Here is a 27,350-nt window from a genome sequence, read left to right on the forward strand (position 1 = left end):
AAAATTTTTAAAACAAGAGTGAGCCACACTTTTATTCACTGGTGGATGTTTATGTTAATTTTTTACATTTTTTTAATATTCACTTTTCATAACATCTAATGCAATTTCGGGGAATTAAGCACATGGTGTGTCACCGTACCTGTGGGTGTATTCTTTATTTCTGTAATTCAAGCAAAACGCAAGAAACATGCGTGACTGATATAAGATACGCGCACACTCACGCACATTCCTGCCTTGGATCAATAGTGTTTCATGCTTGACGATAATAAGTTCAATCTGACTCTTCTGATCTTCATTTCTTATCTCTTCTCCAAACTTGTCTCTCTTTTGTTTATGAAACCGTGCCCTTTTGCACACTGGATTCTCATTCGTGTTGTTTTTTTATGGAAACGACCAACAAAGTGTTATTTTTTATCCACTCCTCGCCCTCCTGGCTTCTTGGCAATGGCAAAACCCCATGCATCTCTGCTACATTTACAGTACATGTAGGCTACACTGTAATCACAAACACAAATCACATCACCTTTCTGCTCCAGAGCGAAAGAGCGAGGCAATAAACAGTGAAATAGACTCGGAAAATCATCGACTTTATATGTATACCTTATAGCTCAGGTCATTTACTTAAATAGGGCTCCATGTGACGCTGAGATAGGGAGAGAAAGAGGGGAAGAGAGAGGCAAACACACACACCTCAGCAGTCCATCTATTAGGCCTTTCAATGCATGGCACGTCCATCTAGCGCTGTGTAGATGCTGATAGCACCTCCCAGGAATCAACGATAAAGGAACAAAGAAAATATCAAATGCTCTGGTGGACCAGAGGCTTATGAAGTGCAGGAGAATATGGGCTGTGTGAGCTTGGCTTCTTTACGCACACACACAGGGACTCTAACTTTTAGGAATTGTGTTAAGAGGGGGATCTTCGAAGTTCATCTACTCTGACATAGCCTGAAAATGTGAGTGTGTGCTGTGCGTAAAAACCCCACATATTAAATGCATCAAGTTTTCCCTGTTTCCCCCCAAACTGTATGTGCATTGTTATAATTGATTTATATTGTGCATGTGGGAAACATTTAATATTGTTTCGATTTACCCAGGCGTGAAAATAAGTAAATAAATGTAAAAACGGGAGAGAAGTGCAGGCTGCTGCACGCGCACTGGGAAGGCAAAATGGACTCTCTCCTGTCCCCTCGGCTGTGAGAAACAATGGGCCTTCTCTACGGGACATCAATCATACCCCACTCTCGGCTGACATTTGTCTATACATTTTCAAATTTTCAGCCCGTAAACACACGTCCTTCGTGTTTACATTCCACGTCAACAGAGAGCCACTCAGGCCACATTTAACAAACCTGAAGCTGAATTCCGTGTTATCGCGCGCCACGCAAACACAACGACGTGAGCAGTTCGTGTGTAACAGTTTGGCAGAGAAATTGTCATTTATCTGTGTGTGTGTGTGTGTGTGTGTGTGTGTGTGTGTGTGTGTGTGTGTGTGTGTGTGTGTGTGTGTGTGTGTGTGTGTGTGTAGTCTTCCTTCGCGATCACACTCCTTCACACACATCCCAAACTCTCAAGCACACACGCCTCCCAAACACGCACACACACCATCACCATCACTGCCCTGCAAAGGGTCAAACTATCGCCGCATGAAATCCCCCAACAAAAGTATCCGATACTGCTCGAAAAGGCATTACATGAGCTCAACACAAAAGGCAGAAAATCCACAAACAATCGCGTTTTATGAATATCGTACAATAGAAGTTTCTTACATTAAAGACGCGTATTGTTCTTTTTTGGGTTAAATCTGTTCAAACATAAATGTGTGCGCGTTTGGACAAAAGATAAAAGGGAATTAAAAGGCATTCACTTCACAAGTGGCTCGGGTTCAGAGGCCAGCTCATTGCCTTCAACAATTTAGCAATAAAGTAAAGTCACAGAGAATAACTGGGACACTAAATCCAGGTGTTCAGAGGGCACCTAAACGGGAGAGACAAGCCTGGCCGAGCCGAAGACAGTCCGGCGTCTGCACAGCCGTCATACCGAGAGAGGGAGAGACAGAGGGGAGGGAGCACTGCAGTTTGCAATAAAACTGCCTCAGTCTTTCTCCCTCTCTAACACACACTCACGAGCTCTCACACAATGGAAAAGTAACAAAGAATAATCTACAATTTATAATCTATAAGAGTACAGGCTTGAGAAAGCTCAGTGAAAAGCGAGGCGGTTTGAATAGAGCATGAATTAGAAACACACAAGTAATTTGGCTGTGAAGAGAGGTCAAATCAGAAAGTGACACACACACTTACTCTACACACACACACACACTAACACACACACACACACATCGCTTAACAGCTCAGAGCTCCAGACTGGACAAAACAGTGGAATAAATCTCACAAAATACCGTAATTCTCAGAAAAATGCTCATTAAAGAAATAAAAAAATCATTAATTATGAGCAAGGTTTGTCCAAATGGAATATTTCAGGTAGCTATGAAAGAGTCATAACATTTCCTATTCTCAGATTTTATCCTTTAAAAGAATGACAGTGAATTAAAGTGCAGAAGGCTTTTAAAAAGCAGCACCACCTTCAAAATAAAAGAGAAAATCTGGATCATACTCTCTGTATGCAGCACTGGATTTAAAAATCCCCATTCAGCACAATCACTTAAGATTTTAAAAACACAGCTGTAACATAATTTGCTACTCACTGGTAAGTTGTATCCATTGCGCGGCGAGCGTTGTAGAATGAAAGAGAAAGTAGAAAAATATTCAAAGTGTAAAATCCCCGAGTCGCAGAGGTGAAACATGTGGGATTGATTACATCCTATGCTGCTGCAGACTGAGCTGTGCACTCAGTTGAGGTATGGGAGAGACGCAGCGTAGAAGTTCAGGCTTGTAGTGAATCGAGGCTCGTTCATGCAGCCGGAGACTCAGACACGCCGGGAGGAGGAGGAGGAGGGAGGGGTGTGTGCGCGGGGAGGGGTGAACGCGCAGGCCTATTGGTTTGAGAACGACAATGTGAAAGCGTGCCCGTGAGGCGCCCCCCTCCCCTCCACCGCCGCCGCCGCCCCATCACCCTACCCCTTTCCTACACACACCCCTACCCCCTCCTCCTCTCCCCCCCGTTGGCGGTAAACACACGCTCCCATTGGCTGACACACCGAGCCAATCCGGAAGCTGCCGGAGTCGCGGAGGAAAAATCGGCGGGCGTTTGATTTGCAGCCCTTCGGCGCGCTGCGTGCACAAGTAAATGCGAGGAGACAGGCGGCACAGCTCGGCGGAGAGGAGCCGGAGCCGTGCAGCGCTGCCTCCACTTTCTGATCACTGGTGGAGAGCAAACAGCATCTAGCTTATTCCGTGTGATCCCACCGCAGCTCAGTTCAAATGTGCTCTGAGTGGAGCGTTATTTTGCTCAGTGACAGCGATGATGTGATAGTTTTATTGATGCTCCTTCAGGGAAAATTCGCCCCACTGCATGTGTTTTGCTAAATAAATCCTTATTTGCAAAAATCTGTAAGGCATTTATTGGACATGGGCTGTGTTTGCACTGAAAAATGTTTTTGCACACTTCAGGGAAGTCAGCGGTTTAGTGATAGGCGTAATCTGTAGCGCAAGTTAGAATGCGAGTCTAATGCGGTAATGTAAAATCAATTAAAATATTTTGTTGTATGTTATCATTGACACTATATAATGCTGCACTATCAACAAAATGATAAGCTTTAATGGAATATTTTCGAAAAGGAACAGGGACATGTTTGGTAAATAAAAAAGGCCTATAGTTGCAGGAGAAGATATAAATAACACATAAACTCATACCAGGGTTCAATATATTCAAGTTTTTCCATTTTGGACTGAATGTCTGTTTACCTGTCTCTGTCTCAAACACACATCCGCACATCCACACACAGGCAAATTGAATCACTGAGTAATTTGAAAGCATTACTGTCCCCGAGGTTAGCCCCGCGCACGGTTCACTAATTTAGCCAATTAAAAGTGGAAGGATATGGGCTTGTGTGTTTCCATGTCGAAATATATGAGCTGCTATAGGCTAATATTCCCATCCAGGTTTGTTTATATGAGGAAGCAAAGGGTTAAAACTGAGGGCTTCGTCTCCGCGACGCTCCTGATTGGCTGGCACGTCGCCAGAGTGCTGTCAATCACCGAGTGTAAACAAGGCTCTGATTGGCTGCTGGCCAGTCCGCACTGGGCTGCCTGAAAAAAGCAATTACTGCCCCTGCGGTTTCAAGGCGGCCCCGCGCTGAACGATGAAAGGAGATAAGGAGAGGCGGTTTCAAGGCGCCCCCCACGGCGAACTCCGTTGGCCTCAGAGCAAAAGGAGAGTCAAGAGTGACTAAATCAAAGGGAATACGGTAAAAGGGGGGAAATTACACGTTGTATTAAACGCAGAGGCTAGACTCAAGGAATGGTGCAATAACAACTTAGTGTTTAGAAAATGGAGGAGAGAAACTACACGAGGACAGGAGAAGAGCTACAACGCTTCGTCGAGGAAGCTTTTTTCCCAAGAATGGAGAAAAGTTTTTGTCTACAAAGGAGGAGTTGCAAAGAGAGCCATAGGTCTGTCTACAGCGAAAATTGTGTTATTTTCTCAAATACATGTTAAAAAAGACCATACAGACTTTGGCGACTCGGGTCCTGTTTTGCTGTTGCGCCTGAAAGGTTGTCTTTAATGTTTAACTTTAATGTGCAATGAGTTAAATAATTAAATTTTTATTTTCTCTTTCACGTGTTACGGTACTTTTAATTCTGAGAATCAATTGTTTTCAAAACATCAGTAGCCAAATGAAGTGAAAGAGATACTCTTTTGTGATATTTTTTCAGTGGCATCACAGAAAAATAACACCAAGAAACGTAGGAAACATGACAACATTTTTTAGAAATATCTTAATTTTTGTTTGGAAAAGTGAAATATGAATTTTAGGTCATGCACCTAATGAGAGGTAAAAAAAACACTTCATGTTACATTTAAATAGTGTGGCCAGTTTACACAAGACAGGGGTTTCAAAAAATGTGAGAAAATAAACTTAAAAAAACTGTGTGCAGTTTGATATGGGTCGATACAAAATGTTTAGCTTTTATTGACAATTTCCTCAAACCTAGGAATGCTGCAAAATGCATTCACCAGATAGCGTAAAATGTAAGCTATTAGTTGGGTTAAAAAATAAACAGAATATAATTACTGACAACACTCATCAAGAATTTAGAAAAAAAAATCAAACATTGATGTCCGCTTTACAGTAAAACCGAGACTCGTTACTTTGCCTTGCTTTGGTCCAGCCTCTAACAAAACAGACAAAGGAGAACAGAGCTGGTCTGCTACAACAAGCCTAAACTCTGTGGATAGTTGCAAGTGGGAGACGTTTTCATCTTTACGGTTTAATTATTGATCGGTTTATATTTCCAATGAAATTTCACCACAGTCAGGAAATGTTTCACGGCTGTTATCAGATAATCATTGGTCTCTCCTCTTCTTCATACAGCAACCTGCATTCCTAAACCCAACAGAGCTCTGCTATGGGCTCCAGCCACCACGTGTCCACACACACACACACACACACACACACACACACACACACACACACACACACACACACACACACACACACACACGCGTATGGACACAGTCGTTTAAGACTAGACTGTGTCCACCAAATTCTGTAGACTTCTAAATAAGCACTAATAAAAACTGTGGTTATCTTCAAAGTGTAATTTAGCCTTTGACCACCCAGAGTAGTCCTTATGGATTTTGTAGATAATTTTGAGGTGAGGTGTAATAAAAAATTAAATATAAAAACTCATAAGCTGGTGCTTCATACACGGTGGACAAATACGGCAGTATTAACACTAAAAGCTTAAATCGGACACTATGGGCAAATACTGTAAAACCGATTAAATGCACCGTGTTTTACACGGCTCTTTGATCCAGCAGGACTGTCACACTGTACTGTTAAGCAAGTTTACAATAATATGTCAAGTTCATAATCCAACGGTATGAAATGTAGTATGAAAAAGTGATAAAATTGTCCAACAATAGCAACACTTGTGTTTTCAGTAATTTGCGTCAACCATAAATTGGAAAAAATTGTGCCGTCACTTTTTATGATTCCAACTGCTCGAGATAGAATGAACCCAGGATAAATGTTCATATAACGTCAACATAAAGTAGCTTGAATGCACACGGATATTTCTTTATGAATACCTTAATTTCCCTGTTCTCTCCACAAACAGTGTTGCCCTCAGCACTAATGACAGAGGGACAATAAAGAATCCTGTTCCGCAGCTCACAAAAGGGGTCCGCCACTTAAAACAGAAATCTGCATTTAATTTATTTAGTGACAAGGAAAAGCCTTTTATAGCCTGATTTTTATTGGTTCTTTTTCACTTAAAAGGTGGGGGCTGGGTGTGCGTGCGTGGATGAGTGCGTACGGAGGGGGAGAGAAAGCAAAACACACACACACACACACACACACACACACACACACACACACACACACACACACACACACACATCATTGCCTCCTCTGGTCCGTGTGCCAGCGCGAGCTACCCTATACGGCGGGGGGGCGCGCAGATAATTAATGCGGATTGACTGATTGCTCTTGAAACAGACCGGTCCTGCGCGCGGATTGTCCTCGAGCAATGAAGCGTTCCTGACTGACACTTTCCACCTTCCCTTCTTCGCTTCCTTCTTCCCTTTCTTTTCCCCTCCTCCCTTTTCTTCGCTCACACGAGAACGGTGCGCGAGACTCTTCCTCTGGCGCGAGGAGACACACAGCCCTGCCGTTAAAGTGCCGTATGGACCGGTCAGCTTTTCTGCTCTGGGGATGTGGAGTGAAAGATGAATAAAGGAATCAGTTATAACATTTTTGAAACAAATGCAGTAGCTCACGATTTATGGTGTATGTTTATACGATTCTCGAGCTTGACTTTAGATATTTAACTTATTTCGAGGTGACATGCCTTTCTGTAGGAGTTACGAAGAGTTATGCGTCCTTTCAAAAAGGTGAATAAGCCATTTTCCGCACATTTAAAAGTGCATTTCAAGTGGGCGCCATAACCTCCCCTGCATCTCCGGCATTAATTGAATAAACTTTTGAACGTCTAAGCAGGACCACATGAAAAAAAACATAATTCACAGTCAACGGGAAACACATTGGCAAGGCTGCTTTTAAATGAGCTCCAAATGGAGAGCTGTCTCCACGGGAGGCCCTCCATACAGGGGCAAGCATCCTATTCTCACAAGGTATTTCTGATCGCCTTTTAATGATGCGAATTTCCCAAACAGAGGCCATACTGCATGGAGACGCCCCGGCTATAAAGGTGGTGCAACCCCACGAGACAATAGAGCTATATCAGAACAGAAAAGCACGCGAGTTGTAGCTGCTGCCAAGCTGTATGGAAAACAAGGCTGTTCTGTGCGCTCTGGGCGTGTAGCGGTGGTGATGTGGGAGCATTTTTTGGGGCCAAAACACTGTAAATATGGACCTCGACAAACAACGATGGCAGCTATAACCACATAGAGGAAGACGACAGAGACATGATGGAGTCAGAAGTCGACTGGACACACAAACAACGTGACCTTTTAATCTCTGTATGCGCAGGGACAGGCAGCTATATCTCATCATCCTGGAAGATTTTCTGGAGAGAAGTCCCAGTCAGGAAAAGCTAAAAGGTTCACATAAGAAATTAAAACAACGAAAGAGCCTCTGAGAGAAACTACAGAACTAAAAGCTCCATCACCTTTTCATGAAGAAGATGATGATGGTGCAGCAGAGGAAGAAGACGATGGCACCAAATGAGTGCCTGTCACACAGCCACATTTCCGGCCGTAACCACCAGCAGGCCTGTACGGGTGACATGAAAGCGCCACCATCTATTTATACGCCATCAGCACGCGCAGGTGGAGGCTTTAATTATCATTACCATTTGAACGTAAACAGCCGTAGCGTGCCGTCCCGCGCTGTTTGCACTCTGAGCTTTATGTGTGGTTTATATTCAGGCGGGGAGGAGAATATGATGTTAACAGCCAGTGAGCTGAGCAGCACGTGAAATGTTGATATTATACACGCAAATAATGGGATTAAATAAATCGTGTGCCTGACGTGTGACAGCGTTTTGTGTCTCCCAAAATGTCCATCTCTGCCAGAATGTGCGGCTTCACACACACACACACACACACACACACACACACACACACACACACACACACACACACACACACACACACACACAAGAGCGTGAGAAGGAAACGATTTATTAAAGCATCAAAGATCAGAAATCCTGATTTCTGAAATTGGAAAGCAAATCGTAGGAGTGTAATAACGCAGTAATAACAGCGCAACAACAATGCAATACTCTTATAGCTGCTACAGGCCAGGGGTCAAGAGGTCAGCTGACCCCCTGCTACTCTTCTCAAGAAGCATAACTGCTTCTCTGTACCAAACTGAAGCCTTATTTTGTAATAACGCCCCACAGATGATTCTGTGTGCTGTGTACACCAGGAAAAGGGGAAAAAACTGCCAGAAAAGTTTGAGAAATTTTTGAAAATTGATAAATAAATGTAAATTTTGCCAGAACGCATCCCTGTATGCAGATGGTAATTAAATTTTGACGTCTAGCTGCTTATCAGGGAAAGGAGCGTGTAGAAATGGCTGAAAACTTCTAGACAGGAAAACTTGTGGCGTGTGTCAGCGTCAAACTTTTATAACCTGCAAAAATTACAAGAAGAGGGTGATTTTGTACGCAAACCTCACTGCTATAACACTTCAGATCAAACCTTATAGATTAAATCGGTATCTTCTTCCTCACTGCCCAAAGTAGACAACAACTTATTTCCAATAACCTAAATGTACCTTCTGTGGAATAGCGTAAAATTAATGAAATTAACAGAAACTCACTGTAAATGTAGGAGCAGTCGATCTAAGTAAAGTAAATATTTGATTAAAACCCTGCTTCAGTCAAGGCAGCGTGTCAGTTTTAAGACAAAGTTATACGTTGCCAAACATTCTCTGGAAGTGAATCTAATGATTGTCTCGAGTGGATACGACCTCATTTAACACCCCGTGACGAAAGCGCAGGAATAAAGTAATAATTATTAGCTTCTAATACACTCAAATTAAGATAAAGTCTTAAAGAGTTAAAGTAGGTATTTTATTGCAAGACTTTTCCATCAATATCCAAATCCAAGTTGTGTCACACTTTCTTACCCTTTATATGCATTCTTTAAAACTAAAGCAAATTGGAATGTGAGCAGAAAAAGTCGTGCGTCATATCTTAGTGACTGCTCCATGAACAACAATATTAACGCACTGTGTCTGTATGTGTGCGCGCGTAGGGATGATCAGAAGCAACTCAGTATCCTCGTCCAGTGTCACAGTGTAACTTAATATAACACAAGTAAGCCTGACACACTGTAACAGCCAACAGCAGAGCCGCTCGACTAAACTAAAGGGAGCTACACTTTACATGCTTCAATCACCGTGTGTGTGTTTGTCTGTGTGTGTGTGTGTGTGTGAGTGTGAGTAGATAGTTTGGCACATACAATTCCAAGAGGCCCCAACTGATTACACTTTTTCATCATAGTAAAATTAACTCTCAAATAAAATGATTTAGTTTAAACTCAAACGCGTGCGTAAGCCAGCATGTGTTGTGTTTAAATCAAAATCATCCTCAGTCGTTGCACTTTGATAATTGTGTGGTGCGTCAAAGTAAATACGCAGATTTTTGAGTTTTGATCAAAAATTAAAAAGTTGACTGCTAGAGCTTTTGCAGCCCTTTCTAAAAACTCATGAGAACAAATATACAAATCGCCCAAAGAGCCCGATCACGGGATTAAACACACGAGTTACGTTAAAATCTCATCAGGCTTTTCAAATACAAAATGCAAAAATTTGCTGAGTGCCAAAACTCCACAGAAGAAGCACAAGCTTTAATGTCATAGTCGTCGCTGGATAAATTACAATAACAGAGGATTTGAATGAAAACCAAACACATACCTATCAACGGATCTTCTCCATCAATTGGATTTAGCTCAAATTTTAACCCCCCAAAAGTCTCTCTTCCTCCTAAGACTTGACAACTCGGGGGTAAAACACACCCTCTCCACGCTGTATCCGGACCTTTCACATGTAAAGACTTAAATAGCTCTCCGCTTCCTCACACGTTAGCTCTCTGCTGGATTTATCCACTCAGGGGTTTTCCCGACTACAAGCTCCGGATCCTGTAGATGCGAGTCTCCATGAGGCTGTATAACTGCAAATTTATGTCTGGATGACGCGTCCCTCTTTCTCTCGCTCTCTGTCTTCCCCTCAAACACACATACACACACATACACACTCTCTCTCTTACTCTCCTTCCCACAATGCAGCTGAAGCGCTCATATGAAACTGGGGAGTGATGGAGAAAGTTTCTCCGTCTTCTTCTCCTCCCTATCTACTCTCTCTGTCTCTCTAGCTCTACAAGGGAGCTTTCTTGCATTTCCCAGATTTTTTCCTAATCAGGGGAGGGGGCAAAGGGACATCACCAAGAAAGCTCATTACACACAAGGAATACACCCACTCTCATCATAACCATCAAACATGTGCAGTACAAACTTAAAGTAGGATTCAGACACTTTTACGCACAAACGCACCCCTCTAAATGTTGTTTTATTCCTTTGCAGTGTGATTGTGTTGAACTGAGTCTATGTATGGAAGAGGTGGAGGAGGGTTGAACGAGGCCTGTTACGCGCATCTTTCTGATTTGTGAGATTTGATTCGAAATCCCCAAAGTTTTATTCCCCTGGAGGTTTTTTGGAGGGATAGCTTGTCTCTGAACTTTTTATGAATGCTTAAAAAATGGCAACGTTTCTTCAGAGAAATTGAGATGTTTGTTAAAATTGGTGGTATCAGAACGGCAGTTTCCGCTCAGAGGTCACAGTTTACCCACCTTTTCAAAATGCACCACCACCAGCTTTTATGCCTGCTATATTTAGCAGCCATACTGAGTTTCTGAGAATTTTTGTTCACGGGATGACTGACCGACCGACACACGGGATCAATTGTAAAAGAGCACCATAAACATTTAGCACAGGCGTTAAAGAGTCCACAGTTTTTATTCTGCGCGTTTCGCCCCGCAGCCACTGATCAAGTCCAAACGATCCGGACAAGCCTGTGCGTAAAAGTGAATTTATCTCCGGTGATCGCTCCGCAGACAGCGAAGCTCAGCGTGCTTCGTTGTTCCGCTCTGGAATAAGAAACAAAAGAAGTGACTCAAAGCAGTCAGTGCAGTAAAAAGACACACAAACACATTATTTCCATTCTTGTTTTACTGGATATGCGTAAAACAAACGAGCCGCAGAAGCAGTCTGTAGTTTGGGAATTATTACAAAAAGCGCAGGGGTTGTTCGGAGTCTCCTTCCTTCCTTCCCAAACTGCACCTCAGCCTCGGCTTTCTCCTCTCTTCTCCCCCTCCTGCCGCCCCCACAGGCTGCCCTCGTGGGTCAGCGCTTCGGGAGCACCACGTCACCACGTTAACCCCTGCATCGCCGCGTCTGGACCTAGAAGCGGAGGCCGAGTGCCCTGTGGGGTTTTGAAGAATGGGACAGGAGGTGGCGGAGGAGAAGGGAAGAGGGGGGTGGATTCCCAAATTGGGGTGCGGGGACCTCAGGGCGCCCCTGAGAGGCGGGTCCAGGAGGTCTGGGGGAAAATGAGGAACAGGTTTCTGTCAATTCATTTCAATTCGGTGGAAATGCAGTCTGCTACAGCTTCTATTAAAATAACAGCGGTAATTAGTCTGCAGGGGTTTACTCATTGTTGTTATTTTATCTAGACCTCCTAAAAACTACGAACCCGCCCCTCAGAAACAGCAAATTTCAACTGATTGTTTCAAGTCTTACAGAATTACGTGACAGAGAGCAGGAGAGTCAAAACTCAATCTTTTCCCTGTTTCAGTTAATAAAAATGTTAAAATAATTCCACTGTCAAAACAAGAAAGTTCCCAGCCCTCCAGATGTTGTCAATGATTCATATTCCTGATTTAATTTTTAAACAAAACACTGTGAATTATTTTAGTTTGAGCACACAGAACCTTTCCCTGGATCTGTTATTTATATTCAGAGGGTCAGTGAGCTGACATCAGACGTTTCCATCCAACAACAAGAAATATGCTTTACCAGCCCCAACAGGCAAATCCACTTAAACAAACTCACAAAGTTCAAACTGAGCGATTCTGCTCAGGCCTCCTAAAAAAACCCAGCGCTGCCCTCATCACAGTGATGAAAAATAGAAACTGTTCTCAAGAACCAAAAGAAACAATACACACATAAATCCTTCCAATTTGGTTTTGGCTTCTGCCTTTGAAAGGATTTATGGGAAGGGGAAGTGGGAGGGTCATGGTATGGCCACGCCCACACAGGAACGTGACCTTTATTTGTCTGTAAAATGGCCTGCTGTTGCATTGTGGGTTTTGCAGTTAGTCAAACCCTAAATTATACTTTCACTGAATTCAGGCTAAAGTACAATATTTATTAGTTGCAGTAAACTAGATTCCAAAGTCATAATCTTCTTAAATTGACAACCAGTGTGCAATGAATTTCATAGAACCATAAGAAATATTGCACTAATTTTTGACTCCTTTATGTGAGATTAGAGATAGGCTACGTATCTTAATTTTAACCATCAATTTCCACCTCAGCAGTTAGACCTCATCATCTTTGCAAATTTTTTTGAATTCTCTGATGTCCATTTTCATGCAGAATTTGAGTTTTTAGGCCTGTGTAATTGATGTTAAATTACAAGTAACTACTTTATTATTTTTATTTATTTATGAATCTTTTTATTTATTTATCTATTTATTTTTTATTAATTTTTTTTTAATTTGTAGCTCATTGTGATTTATCACATTTAAGTTGTACATTTGAAATTGCAAACATGTTTTAACATCTTGATTTATAGATTTATCACTGAAATAAATGCAGCACTGTTAAACCAGTTTGGTCCTAAACCAGGACTTTGTTATAAGACAGGGTTACAGCGATTAATCTGCTAAAAGAAAAATAAAACATTAAAAAAGAGCATTTATTAAAAAAAAAAAAAAAAGTTGATGCCTCAGAGTTTGATGATTTGTTCAGATAAATTTGGATTATTTCAAAACAAAATTGAAACTAGCTTTTAGATTATGTAACATGCATTAATATATAAGTTACAATTCTAAATAATTAACTTTCAATAAATAATAAAATTATATCTTTTTATATTCTTATTTCCAGTTGAATCATTTCTATTAGTTGGGAAAATTCAGACATCAGGCAGTTTGTGCACCCCAAAAATGAAGCTCTGCCAGTGTCTGCGTTGCGGTGGCTTACCTCAGTCTGTTCAGCTTCACCTGTATGCTTGGCTCTTAGGCAGTGGCACAAACCCATTGTACTTCAGCGATGTTTCAGTTCAACACAAAGCATCTGTCACTGTCCACCAGTCGACTGAGGGATCCTCTATGTGAAATGCAGCAACTCAGAGGTGTGTAGTGGTGTTTCCATTTTCCACCCCAGCATTAGTGGGAAGCAGGAAGACACGGTGGCTGCTAAAGTACAGTGTGCTTAATGGAAAAAAAAACACACCATTTAAAACACAGAGTCAGCTTCTGCCCTTAATTACATTTTACTTAACAAGTTGACACTGCCATCTCTAAAAAATCAACACGTTACACTGACACATGAGTGTCTAACACCTCAAATTGAGTATTATATCCCAAAATGAATGTCCCAGTCATTCGGTACCGGGATGGCATTTATTGCCAAGTTGTTTTTTTTTGTCTTGGTGGTAAAGTTGTAATACAATAGATGTAGTAAAAGAACACAGGTAAACTATTTTGCTTCTGGTGTTTTTGCTTTCCTAGCTGTGACCCTCCTGGCTCTCGTCTTTCAACCGCAGCCTCTGCTGTAAACACAAACTGGCCCTTCCATCCACCAGTTGAAGAAACGCCATCCTCACACTCACTCATCCATCTACTTCAGTGCTGATGAAGGACAGTTCTGCTACGCTCAAACCGTCGCCTGCAGCCTGAAACATGACCCTCCGCTTCTCTCATTAGAAGGATCCCAAACACGGACGGTTAAGGGCTGAAACTCTTCTCTGCTCTGCACTCTGTTTGTGTCGGCTAAACACACCTTGGTGAGATAGTGTTGAAGGTGTCAGGTGGGTCAGATTCCTTCTAATAAAGTGAGTTAGCTGCTGGAGTACCTGTTGGAACAGAGTTCTGTCTCCATGCTGGGTTCTTTTTTTCTTCTGTGAGAGCTGAAAGAGAATTGAATAATTAAATTTTCCAAGTTGTTTACCAAAAATTTGTTCTCTTTGTGATTATGCTGTAAACACATTTACACAGGAAACATCTGTAATAGTCGTTACAAAACCCAGCAGCTGCAAAAAAGAAAAGACAATACTCATCCTGTGGAACATTTGGCGTGTGTGTTTCCAACAAGCTCCTTAAGCTGTGCATGGCGTTGTGCACATATGGCGGTTATTGATAAACGTGGACAAATGTTGGAGATTCTGGATGCTTCTCATTTGCTGTGGTGTAATACAGTTGCTCACTTTTAACCCGCTTCAGACACGGCTTGTGTGTGTGTGTGTGTGTGTGTGTGTGTGTGTGTACTCCTGATATGTTTGTGTGTGACACAGCTGCGATAGGTTAAGAATCAGACGCTAAACCTGTCTCTGGTTCCAATTTGAGCGCCGCCTCCTCTTTTGGGCAAATGGAAAACACTTCAAGGTGCCACCGGACCTGAAGATGGTGCCGCTTTTTAGCAGTTTGCGTGGTCATGTGACTTTTCAAGAACGGACGTTGTTTGCCCTGGAGGCTGCACACACACACTCACATTAAGCAGCCTGCATGGAAACACACACACACGTTTATAGAGGCCTGGTGACCCCGTAGGTGAACATAGCTGCATAACTGAAACAGCTACAAAGGGGTGAGCGAAAAGAGCAAAGCATCCTGGGAAATGGCTCTGGAATCTTTCATCTCGGTTCTTATATTGTAATGCATATCACTCATAAAAGGCTGTTACATCACCGGACACACACTGCTCCCTTTATCTTGAACAGCCATGTAGGTCTTCATCCCTCTCTGTGAGTTATGGCGTGTGTGTGCATATTCTACGAGGCGGCATTAAACCGCAGCGCGCTAAAGTGACAAACAGAGACATCTCTTAAAAGTCGTGCCCCTCCACACCACAGTGCGTCCATCCTCTCCTCTCTAAGCTTTTCTTTTTTTTTATTGCAGCTGCTAATTCTGCAGCCAGATCAGAAACAAAGCTAGCTTTGTGGCCCCCCACCACCACCACAACCCCACCCCGCTCCTCGCAGTCTGCTGACGTGTTTGCTTGTTCTCTGTCACCCCCCCAGCCCTTGTTCTCCATCCAATCTTTCACTAAAAACTTCTTTTCTTCCTTTTATAATTTTTGCCCCCCCTCCCTTCTTCTTTCTTCCTTCCACATCTGCAGCAGCATCACGCGGCCCTGGCATGGCCGACCGGAGTCATGTGATCCCCGCATAGAGGAGAAAAGGGAAGTGTGTCTGAACTGAGTTCACAGGCCCAGATTTGGGGTCAAAGGTCATCTCTGTGCTGATCAAATCAGCTTGGACCCTTTACTCGCTTTCATTTTTGTTTTTTCTGCCTCCAGTTTGACTCACTGTCTCCCTTTGAAGAGGTTGATGCTGAATAAATGGAAGAGTTATCTTTCTTTAAGGCACATTCTGTCGTTCCAGCCTCTTTCCCCGCCGTCACAATCATCCAAAGTTGCTTGTTCACACATGTCCTCGTGGGTGGTGGGCTGGGTGGGTTTGAATCTCAGGAGGCAGGATGATAACGACTCTATCCACAGACTCAGATATTTTTAGTCATCCTGTTACGCGTTTGTCCAGTCTCCACCCAACACCTGATATCAACTTCACCATCCTCAGTGAATATTCTTGAATATTTCCTCAACTCAGCGTCACATGGAATTTTTCCCCAGGAGACTGATGGGGAAAAAAATCTCTCTATACAGTGAAGGAAACATTTTGCAGGTGTAGCTAAGACGCAAAACTCCAGGAAGCTGTCAGGACTTTCACACACATATGAATAAAACTATCCAGAATCCAGATGCTCTGTTGGTAAACTCTCAAGATTTTGCTCACTAAGACCACTGGAAAAACTTACTTCAAATAGATGAATCTGCTCTGATGTAAAAGTCTGAGTCTTTGTTGACGACAACAAAATAAATATAGTTGACATTCAGAGCTGTTTGCTAATTAGACCACTTCTTAAGACTGTGAGTCACAGAGATTGACACCTGTCTCGCTGTGCACATAACCACAGGGTGTGTCACAGTGAAGTGTGTGTGATGTGTGTGCAGTGGCGTGCTTAGACTTTTTGAAGAGGAGGGGCAGAAAGTAAGAAAAAGGGCACATACAGCGTGTTCCTGCCACCAGAGTGGGCACTAAGTTCTGTATGTTGTCCAGTGTTTTTTTGTTTGTGTTTTTCCTCCTAAGCTGGCACCTTAGCACATGTTTTGGCTCCCCAGCAGCACTTTAGCATATTTGTTTTAAGAATATAGCCATGAGGGGTCATGTTTCCTCTCACCACTATGTGTTTGAGACAGAATCAAGAAGGGGAAGCCCGAAGCCCTTATTTTTGTTTTTTATTTGAGTCTAAAAAGCGTTGCTAGAAAGCTCCACATCAACACACCTTCATACTTTCATATTATTCCCGCAAATGCAGAATCTTAATTTCCCAGTATGTGAGTTTACATTGTGTTACAGCACTGCTCTGTTTACCCATCTCACCTCTGTGACAACACTGTCACTACCTCTGGTCCCTCTATTCCCCCTCTAGAAAGTGTCCAGAGATAACATTTGTTATGATTTGGGGCTATATGAATTAGAGCCTGACCGATTAATCGGGCCGATTATGCCTGTCACCGATTAATCGACATCGGCCAAAATGTAGCCGATTATAAAAATTTTGCTCCGCGGAGACTCTTTCACTCCTGCTCCTGTGTGTCTGCGTGTTGGGCTGCACACTGCCCGAGTGCCCGCCCCCTCCGTCCACCATTATCTAATGTAAGACTATTGGATGACGTTTTAACATCGTATAAGTTGCTTTTTTTGTGAGATAAACAGAGATAAATGCTACTGTTAATTCACACGTCCACCATTATCTAATGTGAGACTATAATTTGTCGTTTTTATGTCATTTAAGTTGCTCATTGTGTCTTTACATTTTTAATTTCTTGTCATACTTACTGTGTTTAAAGTTTGACTTATTTATTTAAGGTGTTGACAGTTTGACTTCTTTATTTATTATTGTGTTTACAGCTTGTTCTTATTTATCATTGTTTTTTTTGCCCCCAGTATCGGTATCGGCATCGGCCCTAAAAATCCCATATCGGTCGGGCTCTAATGCGAATAAAGATTGATTGATTGCTCTGCAACAATAAAATTGAAGACATTAATATATATATATATATATATAAGTGCACAAACTTTAGTCACATGGTAAATTTGCACTAACTACATTCCTGATTTCTTCCTGTTAGTATCTCAGGAAGCTGCATGTGTGAATGCAAACTGCTGAAATTTCACTTACAGCCCTCTCTGTAAAGTTTCTGCAAGAAAAATGAGATGAGCAGGATTTATTCTAAAATTCATCTATATCATTGACGAGCAAGAAATAAAGAATCCTTATTGTCTTTATCTTTGCCTGCCATTAAGCTATTGTCCCACCAATATACTGACACTGTAAAAAGATCCACATACAGAAAGTACTGATTGAAAAAAGGCAAAAATCTACACATAGTGCTGAAATTAGCTTTACTTGTTGTTGTGAATATCTTTTCATCATGCAAACAATACATGGGGACAGCCGTGTTGATTTTACATGAAGTCCTGCCTGTAGAGACTTGAAGCAGCAAGTTTGGAAAACCCAGGTGAGAACTGTCCTGATGTGAAGTCTTATGAGCTGCACTTTAAGAAGTGCATCTGTAAAAAGCAACATCAGTTCTGGACACTTGCTCTGTATTCGTTTCAAAGCTATAAATGAACTAAATATGTTGGCTTCATTTGCTTGTGACACGTGTTTCTTAAAGTAAACTTTCAAAGCCAAAGCTTCATTCAGCTGAAAAAAAGTCACTGATGGTGACAAAGAAGGAAATGGCTTCTATTTTTTTTTCTTTGGGCTTCGACCATATTTTTTTAAATTCTGACTTTTTGTTGAATACTGAGTTTGAAGTCAGAATTCAGAGAAAAAAGTCCACCTTCAAAAGAAATGCATTTCATTAGCCTTAATCCTCTTCTATGATGGAAAACAGCAGATTAGCTGTCTTTTTTAATAATCCAATAAGTGGGTCATGGTGAACACTGCGTGATTTTATTTAATTTCTGAGAATTCATTTTCTGAAAAATTGTTAACAGAAAGTGTAGGACAGTTTTTCATGGTTCTTTCATGTGTCTCTTTTTTTACAAACCCGTGCTGGATTTGATGGGTTGAATGTGTTGCTCTGAAAAATGTCCTTGCAGCACGCCTTACAAACTGCAAGTCACTGATCTCTCTCAGAGACGGTGTTACACTCCTGCACTGCCAACTTTTTCTTTTAATGCACAGGCACAGAAAAAAATCAGAGATTATCCAGCAGGTGATACTTTTTTTAAACATGATTTAGTGAAGTTAAAACCTGTTTAGTTCACATTCAACCATGTATTCATAGTATCTATCACTTTGCCTTTATGAAGCCTTAAGTGACAGGAGACTGAACTAAGAAGGCAGTACGTCACTTTAAGTGACTTTTAATCGAGTTCATTTGAGGTCAGGTGCAATATAACAGCTACAAACTCCTCCAGGTGAAGTGGACCTGATTTCTGATCTGCCATCATCTTTTTTCTCACAGCAGCAGCTTGTGCACACAGTCTCTACGGCTCATTGTCAGGCTGTAGTGAGTAATGAGTTGAAAAGTTAGGAAAATTAAACAAGCTGCTGAAAGGCCTCCGAGCAATATTTGTAGGAAAAACTCCCATAGTTTATGGGACTGTGTTTTTTTATAATCATACTGCTCTGTGTTTGGTTTTATTTCAACCAAATGTGGTCGTAAGAAAACCCAAAATTGCTGTTTGGTTTTTGTAGCTCAGGGCTAATCCATGCAGCAGATAATGTTCTTCTGATTGGGTCTGATCACCTTCAAGACAAATAGGAGCCATTATTGACATTTGCTGGTGGAGAAACTTACCTACATGTACTTTATACTGCTACATCTGATGACACCACCCTTCCCTGCTATCATCCAGAGTCAGATGTCTTTATGTGGCATGTTTTGGTGGACTGTGCATAAAGCAAATGCATTAAAACATCCATCTTGGACTGAAATGATTTCACCTCCTTTTCTCCTCTTCCTCCTGCAGCAACAAGTGGCCTCTCTCCAGGATGAATTCTGCCCCTGATGTGCAGCTTCCAGAGGAGGTTCGGGTGTTTCGCTGGCACAGGTACATTCACCAAACTAAAACAAGTGCACATCTCTTATGCACATTCTGAGGCTTCTTTTTCTCTTCTTCCTCCTCCTCCTCCTTTTCTTGATCAACCTGAGCGAGCGGGCTGCTCAAATAAAATTTTAGTGCCGTGGTAATGTTGCGGAGCAGCATGGCGCCACAGCTAATGGGGGATCATATCTACATCCATGTTAAACCCGGGCGTCTGTCATCATGTTGTGCTCGCTCTGCACAGGGAAACGACAAGGCCCTGAAAGTTCAAATGTCTGCACATAAATAGAATTACAACAATGAGATGTCTCTGCATTCTAGAGGTCATACAGGGAGGAGGAGGAGGGATGTAGGTTTTTATCTACTGTGAAACACAGTAGTTGTGGACTTGATTAAATTCAGGAAGAATTGAAAACACAGACAGAAAAAGCTCCTCGCAATGACAGTCCTGTGCTGTTTTCTTGTTTGGATAGAGAACTTTTTACACTTAACTGTCTTGCTGTGATTTTTTTAAACCAGAGACCAGCAGTGAAAGTGTGTGTGAGTGTGTGCATCATGTGAGCCCAGCATTATTAGGCCTTTCTGGGGAGTTATCCATTAATTCGGGGTTAAAGTCCATTTGCATCGAGACAAAAGGGACATGGGCCATCCATCTCCACGCTGAGAGGAAAAGGGGGGGCAGAGGGAGGAAAAAATGGGGGAGGGGATGTGTGTGTATGTGTGAGTATAAGTGTGTGAGGGAGGTGAAGCGTCCTCTTGCAGATAAATCTGTTGCCCTCAGGGGTGCGTTTACATAGGTGAGGACTGACTGTTCTGCAAGCCGAGAGTGATTTATCTGGAAATACCACCAGTAACACACACACACACACACACACACACACACACACACACACACCTTCGGCTCTGCTCTCAATCAATTCCATCACTATGGATGAAGTAGCCTCTCACTTCCACTGTGTGCACGTGCAGAATAACTCACAGCTGCACACTTAAACACATGCGTGTAAACATTTGTGTACACACAAACAGATGACCAGAAAACACACACATACACACAATAAAAAGCACGCACACACAACATGCTACACAAGTCCATATATTTCCCTTAAGAGAGAAGTGAAAAAGAGCAGTAACTTGGAGCCGTTTTCCTTTTTTTGGAGGATTTTTTTGAAACTGCAGCTGCGGACTCATCCTGCCTGTAGATCCTCCCTCCCTCGCGCAGCCACAGAAAGGATTTCCTAGCAACGATTATAATGCGCGCGCGCACAACACACACTCACGCAGACACACACACATACACAAACACGCGGACACACAGCACAACGCGCTGGGGCTCCCTCAAGCTATCAGCGTGGGCTTTCCCCTCCTTCTCCCTCCTCCTCCTCCTCTCCTTCTCCCTCGCTGCTGCTCCGCCGTGAAGGGAAGGAGAGAGATAGAAGAGAGAGAGAGAGGGGGGAGAGAGAGATCCCCTCTCCGCAGCTCTCCCCTGGAAGCCCCAGCTGCTGCCTAGACTGCGCGGTTACAACGAGCGGAATGGCGCGGTTTGGATGTGGAGACGGATCGTTGTGCGCCAAATCGCCACGACGCGGAGGACTGAACGAAGCCATAAAAACAGGGAGAATGAGGGCGCGTATTTGTAGGTCCTTTTTACGCGCAGGTCTCGGAGGGAACGGAAAAAAGCGCCGTGTTTTCGCAGAGAAAGAGACACATCGAAAGGGAATGGGGGATGGGGAAGCTTGAAGAGCCACGGACCTCCGCGAAGTGCGCTTTTTATTCGGTGCGTAATGACACGGCGCGTCTCTCCGATGGTTGTACCGACGTGCTGTTGACGAAAAGGAGAGAGAAGGGAGGGGAGGGGGTCTACGTGTGAGGCTATACCGGCGAGTACCGAGCACGGTTTTAAATCCAGATACTACAACCGACACGGGAGCAGAGGCTACAGCCCCATTGCGCGTAACACGACGCACATGGCACGCCCCCCTCTGCCCCTCGCTCCTTCCTCCTCCTCCTCCTCCTCGCTGTCAGGGAGGCGTTTGCTGCAGGGCGCCATTTTCAAAAGCCTTCTTTGCATACGAGATTTCTTTTGCTGCGGGAGGGTTTCAGCCGCGCTCCGTCTCGTGTTTCACACAGATCTGACCGAGAAGACGAACACGAAGAGGAACAGAAGAGAAGAAAATTGGAAAATGGGACTTTTACCTCTTTTTGTTTCTAATAATTCTTGTATAAAAGGTGAGAAATTTATGATTTGTTTTGTAATTTATTGCCAGTAAGCACATGCGACTGTTTTATAAGAAAAAAAATCTCATATGTTAGCTTTATAATTGATTTAGGTTTTTTTTTTCTTTTTCACACACACACACACACACACACACACACACACACACACACACACACACACACACACGCATATCCACACACATTTGAATATATACAATTTGTTTCTCTTTTGTGTAGATTGAACTAGATTAAAAAAATGTGTACAAGAATCAGTTCGTGTAAAGTATTTGAGCACATTTACATTTTTTTTATTACCGTGAGCACAAAAATAAAACGAATTGGACATAAAACTGCTAAAGGCAGCCACAAAACAAGCGACGAAAATAAAATAAATATTAATAAAGATAAAAGCCAAGACTGAATCTGATTATTCCATCTTAGACCAGTTAATAATTTGATTTTAGATTAGAAAATAATGATCGATTAAATCCAAAATGTAATTAATTAAAGGAAGAGGAATTCTTTTGGTCATAAGACAAACTGCTCTTTGTTAGTAGCCTGTTCTTTATTTTTTTAAAAATGTTGTGTTGCGCTTAGGGCATTAAAAACAAATCATTGAAACCTAAAAATCGATCACTGTTGGGGTGGGCGAGCCACAAACGCCATGTTGAGGTTGTGTGTGTATGTGTGTGAGCTGGTGTGGGTGTGTGTATGCTTGTGTGTGTATGTCTATACAGCATTCATTCTACTTCAAAAATTTAGAATGAATAAAAAAAAATTAAATATTTTTTGCAGGACGCTAAAGTTACATGTAAAAACTCTGGATAATCTGACTGATTAAAAATAGTTTGACGGTGATCTTAGCATCGCTTCAAGCATTTCATGCTCTTTTCTTGCTGCCTGTGAGATTTTCTCCTATCGCAGTCAGGCTCCAGAGGAGTCTGCCCTCACCGTGTGTGTAAAAGCAGCTCTTCTCTGTATTATTACTCAGAGTAACTGGTCTGCTTACTTTGAAGAACACGCTTTTAGTCCTCCCAATGATCTCAGCCTGAGCAATAGCAGCTTATTAAATCACAGACATATTATCGCTATTATTTTATTCAAACTTTTTCTCTTTGGTGTAAACATTTCTCACATAAAAACAGCTTTGTGTTTTCTTCAGTCTGTGTATCTGTTTCACTGTAAACACACTCCATCACTCGGTCCTCCTTTCTAAAATAGTGTCTCATAATTCAGATCGATCGATAACACGTGTTTGCGTTTGAGCGTTTTGTCTGAGACAAGGTGCAATCATTTAGAAAACGCAACGTTTCATGCATGTGTGAGAGAGAGTTTGAGTGTGTGTGTGTGTGTGTGTGTGTGTGTGTGTGTATGAGAGAGAATTGGGCTACTGCAGTCAGTGAGGAGTGTGTATACGTGTGTGAGGTTAATTCAAAGTGACTGCAGCAGGACGGAGAGCTCGTCTGTGGCAGCACGATGAGGCGATAATAGCAACAATAACAACAAGAAGAAAACACAAACTCTGGATTTTACCGTAACAACTGGCAGAGAGCGCACGCATGAAGCTATTGCGGTGTTGATTTTTTTTAATGTGTGTTTCTTCTCCGTGAGCTGCACTTAAGTTTAGGATCCAACAACAACATATAGGTTTGTTTCATGATATACATATGTATTAATTTTTAGAACTTAATGAATGTTACCTTATTTCCCGGAATATATGGTAAACAGTTATTAACGAAGAAAAATATAAACTTTATAAAAAAAATAAAGAAGATATTTGCAGTCATAGATTGGATAGGTTATTACTTATGTGTGCGTGTGTGTGTGTGTGTATATATATATATATATATATATATATATATAATAGATTTATTAGAATCATTTGTAATCGATTTAAAAAAATGTATTATTTGTTACAGTCCAACCACACAAATACATCTAGAAAAAGGGTATTTTAAAAACAAATAGCTAAATAAAAACACATCTAATGACAATGTACAACTAAAAATATCAATATGGTTAAAACAAATTTCTGTCATCTTTATGAACCTGTGTATTTTCCTTTTATGTTTTGCATTCTGAAAGTTTGTGACTCATTTTGACTAAATAATAGACTTTAAGAAATAAAATACTGAATTAACCCTGAATTTTTCCAACTTCCTTTATTGTAATGTTTAAAATGACAATATTTGTCCGTCTCGCTTTAAGATACTTTTATGTAAAAAAAAAATGGGCAAAATTTGTTGTATTTTTTTTATTTTTCCATGGTGAAGCACTCTGTTGTTAGGATTTTACTGTCAGATCAAATAGACCGTCATTTGTATCCCATCGTATCTTTTTAATACTAAGCAGATGAAGTTTTCATTTTTCAGTTGCAACCAATTTGCGTTTAAAACGACTCTTTTGCGTGCCTGTGCTTTCTTGCGGGCAAGTGTAATTGTTTTATGCCTACCTGATTATTTAGAAATTTGCAAGACAAACAAGACGTTCATGTGACGTGTGTGTGCGTGTGCATGGGGCGTACTTGTGTGTCAGCGCGCGCTCCCTCTGAGTGTGTCTAGGTGTGTTATCTATTCAAACCTTAAGAAAGCTGCTGCTGTAAACTTCGGTTGAACACTGCACAAGCTAAAGGGTAGGTATTTTTAAGGACTAGACATGGTTTTTAATAATACATCCTGCAGATGTTTTGAATGGCTGCATCATGCTCAAATTTTTCTTAAATGGTTGATCAGAACTGTGTGGCACGCGGAGTTGATGTGACGCACTGAAAAAATGTTTGAAAAAACGAGAGGGAAAAAAGAAGACTGAAAGTTTTAAGTCCCGTGGCCAAGAATTGGGACTCTGTGACGTCACAAGTCGGCTCCTCGGCCTGCTCTGATGGGCGTCATGCAGACCATCCATATCTCCATAATTGCATCGCAGACAATTAAGACGCAAATTAACTAAGTGGTCGTCACGTGAAGGGGAATAGAACAGGGTGCAGCACGTGCAATGTGTCCGATAATTCAGGCATTCACATGGACGATCACACAACTCAGGTATGCAGGTAAAGCCTCATTTATGGTTTAATTTATGGACTAGTTTCAACCAAAATAAAAGGGTTATGGGTTTAAAGAAGTGCACTTGTTGATGCTCTCTTCAGCATGTCCTTCTATTTTCTGATGTTTGTTTACAAAATAATAAAAATCTATCTCCTCCATTAATTATCCACCACATCCGCTGAAATAAAGGGACCAGAAAAGCTTTTCCATCCAATCACAGGCACTTAGTGAACACAATAGGTGAATCTGCAGCCCCTCTTTACATCAGAGATGCCTTTTTTTGCTACCAGTTGATTGTTTGGTAAGACAGAGGCGGTGCAGAGGGGAGAGCAAGTGATTTTTGTGGACCCCTCCTCTCTCCTAGGCCCACTCCCCACCCCCACTCTGGGATGGCCAGAGTGAGAATCCCCCCCACCCTCCACCCCTATAGTGAGAAAGGCACCCAGCTACGAAACACAATACAAACTCAATTAAATGCAGTCTCCGCAGCGATTTACTGCAATGAATGATAAATTGCTCGTCGTTCTCACACTGTAGGATCTCTGAAATTGCAATAATGGGCAGAATCGTTATGTAAAATGTGCATAGGGCCCCCACATTTACCAAATTTAGTTCAGGAGGGGCAACTGTCTGTCTGTCTGTCCATCCGCCCGTGCCTTTTGTTAGTAAAATAAGCAGGTTCAGGTCTAAAAGCGTGTGTTTAAGGTCAAACTGCTACACAGGCTAAATTGGCACATTGTTACTTGCACACAAACTAAAAATGAATCTGCGACTTTCACATATTGTGAGAATGCTGAATAATTTTGTGGCTGTCTGGCGTGAAATGAGTACATGCAAAAAGATGGTTTAGCAGTAAACAGTGTAAACAGTAATTACAAACAGAGGCAGAGGAAGAGGAGGGAGGAAGGGTTTTTACCTGCAGCTTTGTGAGCTGGAGGAGAACAAAACCAGGCTAAAGTTATTTATAAGCATTTTTCTAAACCAGCAGACACATTCATGATTATTAAAACTTGCTCTAAAGTAGAGAGATATATGAGGAAGCAGCAAATAAGTCAGTGAGCCATCAAATCATTTTTATCACACCTTTATGTTTGATTCAAGTACCACAGGAAATATGAGGATTTCAAGATTTTAATAAAGTCCACTGCAAAAAGCCAGTATTTTCAATTATATTGTATCCCAAAATGAACAAATGACATATTTAATTTTGCTATCACAATATATGTCTCTCTATACAAATTATCTAAGCCTGGGGAGCTTATGAATAAATCTTTTGCCATAAAACACTAAAATGAATCATAAAATCCACTATTGTTATTAAAAACACTAAAATCACACTTCGAAAAGATCACCCTGAAAGCGTAGTGGCTTGAATTTACCGATTTGCATTGGTAGAAAACCAAAGAGGACAAGGGTTTATTTCACCAGAAAACCCACAGTATTACCAAAAATAACACAGAAAGAACATAGCTGTTTGGTAAATAAGCCAAGTACTGTGTGTCTCCTTAACTGACCACCAGTTTAAAACCACAGATTTATGGACACAAATATTCAACACAAGATTTGCACAAAATATGATATTTTCTTTGTCAAGCGTTGACAGAGCTACTTCTTATTTTATTACATAATTTTCTATTAATATTCCCAGTTTTTATATTTTTATACTGTTCAGGTCAAAAAAACGTGAAAAATGTTACAGCTCACAATTTAGATATTTCTGTCATCAGTGTGCTTATCTGAGGCTTTTTTATTTTGTTTGTTGTTGTAAAATCACAGTACATTTTCAGCCCGTTATTTTTGCAGAGTACAATGTTTATAACAAGATATGACAACACAGATTTTTTTTCCTTATTATTTTATTTTTATTCAGTTTTGTAACTGTACCTCTGTGTGCATGCCCTGGGTTCAATTCTCCTCTTTTGTTTTGTTTGATTTTTAAAATTACGATGTGTTTTACGCCCGTTTTTCTGCTGGGCATAGTGCTAGAGATAACTGGTAAGATGAGACGATGAGATGGAAACTTAACGCCAGACTGCTGCAGTATGACAGGATGAAATAAGAGTAACAGAAAAGAGCATCAAAGACCTCGAAATAAATATGTAAAATGAATAAAAACATAACATGAAATATCCAGTTATTTATGGTAAAACAAAAGAAAACAGTGCCTTAATATGATAAATAGAACAAGTAGAGTATGTTAGGTAACAAGGGTACTACTTTACTGACATAAAACAATAGAAATCAGTAAAAAGTAATTCTCAAAAGTCCCCAGATCTATTTTTTCAAGACTCATTAATAATGATTATTAATAACAATAATAATAATAAGTTATATAATGTATTAATCAATTAATTCTATGCAAATAATTGAAGTAAAGTTGTAACTCCTAACAGAGAGGGGTCAAACTTAAATCTTAAATCAACAGTCCTCTGTGTAAAACATCTGTACCTGTTTTTTTTCCTTACTGGACAGCGTTCACAGTGAATCATTGAATTCAAAATTCTTCGAGTGTGTGTATTCATACAGTCAAACCACTGAAACCCACTTTATGAGTCATGATCACACATCTCAGTCAGCTGAACCGCTCTAATA

The 27,350-nt window shown here is 41.3% G+C and overlaps 2 protein-coding genes across 7 annotated transcripts in view; one reads left to right on the forward strand and one right to left on the reverse strand.

Annotated features, from left to right (window-relative positions):
- bahcc1b (BAH domain and coiled-coil containing 1b) overlaps positions 1-10,314 on the reverse strand; it is a 73,211-nt gene extending 62,897 nt beyond the window's left edge. For 4 of the 5 annotated variants that reach the window (XM_074663230.1, XM_074663229.1, XM_074663227.1 and 1 more), the window contains exon 1: positions 2,707-2,878. The gene's annotated coding sequence lies outside the window, so the exon portion shown is untranslated. Of the gene's footprint in view, positions 1-2,706; positions 2,879-10,011 lie in introns of those variants that run through there. The other variant, XM_074663226.1, reaches the window with a different exon arrangement.
- Positions 1-27,350, forward strand: part of slc38a10 (solute carrier family 38 member 10) — a 77,554-nt gene that overhangs the window by 16,089 nt on the left and 34,115 nt on the right. For both annotated transcript variants that reach the window (XM_074663233.1, XM_074663235.1), the window contains one exon: positions 19,426-19,506. The gene's annotated coding sequence lies outside the window, so the exon portion shown is untranslated. The remainder of the gene's footprint in view (positions 1-19,425; positions 19,507-27,350) is intronic.

Source organism: Halichoeres trimaculatus, unplaced genomic scaffold (assembly GCF_033239565.1).
Source record: "Halichoeres trimaculatus isolate MK-OKI-2021-1 unplaced genomic scaffold, fHalTri1.1 fHalTri1_scaffold_23, whole genome shotgun sequence".
Lineage (NCBI taxonomy): Eukaryota > Metazoa > Chordata > Actinopteri > Labriformes > Labridae > Halichoeres > Halichoeres trimaculatus.